Source organism: Elephantulus edwardii, unplaced genomic scaffold (genome assembly GCF_000299155.1).
Source record: "Elephantulus edwardii isolate Elephantulus edwardi_28Jun2011 unplaced genomic scaffold, EleEdw1.0 scaffold00156, whole genome shotgun sequence".
NCBI classification, from domain to species: domain Eukaryota; kingdom Metazoa; phylum Chordata; class Mammalia; order Macroscelidea; family Macroscelididae; genus Elephantulus; species Elephantulus edwardii.
The window spans coordinates 3875526-3877661 of NW_006399906.1; positions in this window are offsets into that span (position 1 = coordinate 3875526).

Genomic DNA, 2136 nt, shown 5'->3' on the forward strand with positions numbered 1-2136 from the left:
AAGGTGCATCTGATACAGGCAATGATATTTGCAATCACTTGTTATGCATCAGAGAGCTGGAAAATGACCAAGGAGGACAGAAGGAGAATTGATGCTTTTGAGCTTTGGTGTTGAAGAAGAGTGCTGAGGATCCATGGACTGCTAAGAAAATAAACAGATTCACCCTGGAGAGGGTTAAACCAGGCTGCTCCTTGGAGGCAAGGATTCTGAAACTTCGTCTGACATACTTTGGTCGTGTTGTAAGGAGGGCCTGATCCTTGGAGAAGGACATCATGCTTGGGTGGGTGGAGGGCAGGCGCAGGAGGGGAAGGCCCTTTGTTTGGGTGGTGGATTGATTTGGTGACTGGGGCAATAAGGATGAGTGTGTTGGAGACAATAAGATTGGCACAAGACAGAGCAGAGTTTACACCTGTTGTACATAGGGTCGCTCTGAGTCGCAAGCTACTCGACGACACAAAACAACAACAACAGCTTGGAAGGGCAACAGACACATGAAGAAACGCTCAAAATCACTGGCAGTAAGAGGGATGCAAATCACAATAACAATGAGATACCATCTCGCTCCAGGAGCAGTGGCAAAATTTAACAGAATAGCAAGTAATTTATATTGGTTAGGATGTGGCAAACTAGAAACACTTATACACTGTTGACAGGTTTGTAAAATGGTACAACTACCTTGGAATACTATTTGACATTTCCTCAGGAAACTGAACATAGAAATTCCATGTGACCCAGCTATTCTCCTGCTTGGAATATGCCCAGAGAAAATGAGAGCTGAGGCTCAGAGACTTGTACACCAATTTTCATAGCAACATTATTCATCATAACAAGAACATGGAATGTCCAAATATCCAACCACAAAAGAATAGACTGAGAAACTACGGTACTACGCAGCATACAATAGCAATGATTTTGTAAATCATTACATAACTTGGGATGGACTGGAGAGCATTATGCTGAGTGAACTAACTCAGTCCCATTAGGACAAATACTATATAAAACCATTTTTATAGGATGAGTATGAGTGTCTAAGGGGGGAGGTGGAGCAGAGAGAGGTGAGGATGGGCAGGAAGTGGGGTGGGGTGGAGGGTGTTTAATCATATGCCTGCACAATGTGATGGGTGGAGAGGATATCAGTGAAGGAAATGGGAAAGATCCAGTGTGAAAAAGAATGTATAAAAGCTTTGTAAATAAACCAGTATTTAAAAAACAAAACAAAAACAACTGATTTAATATAAAATAGAATATCAATCTAGAGATTAAGGTGCACTTAATCAAAGCCATGGTCTTTGCAAATACTTTCTATACATCAGAGAGTTGGACAATGAACAAGATGACTGATGAAGAATTAATGCCTTTGCATTATGGTGCTTGAGGAGAATATTGGGCTTATTATGGACGGCCTCAAATTGAGCTTCTCCACCGAGTCTTTCCACAAATATAATCTATTTGATTCCTATGCATGCCATCAGGTGAGATCCATGTGTATAGCCTGAGTTTATGTTTCTTATAGAAGGTATTTGCAATGAATAAATCATTGAAGTGCAGAACTCTATCATTCTATCTCCAGCCTCATGTGGAGAAGCTCAATATCAGCAGTGAAAACCAGGCCGGGTGCTGATTTTGGGACAGACCACCAACTGCTCATATGCAAGTTCAAGCTGAAGTTGAGGAAAATTAAATCAAGTTCATGGGAACCAAAATTTAATCTTAAGTCTATCCCACTCGAATTTCAAAATCATCTCAGGAACAGGTTTGAGGCGTTGAACAGCAAAGAGCTTAGGCCAAATGAGCTCTGGGAGGATATCAAGAAAATCGTGCATGAAGAATGCAAAAGATCATTACAAAGGCCGAAAAAGAAGAAAAGACCAAGATGGACGTCAAATGCGACTCTGAGTATTGCATTAGAGCACCGAGAAGCCAAAGCTAAAGGAAGAAGCCAAGAAATCAAAGAGCTAAACAGAAAATATCAAAAGGCAGCGCGGGATGACAAAGCAAGATACTATAATGAAATGTTCAGAGAGCTGGAATCAGAAAATCAAAAGGGCTGAACTCACTCAGTGTTTCTTAAGTTGAAGGAGCTGAAAAACAAATCCAAGCTAGGGTGGCAATACTTAAGGATACTTTGGGTAGAAT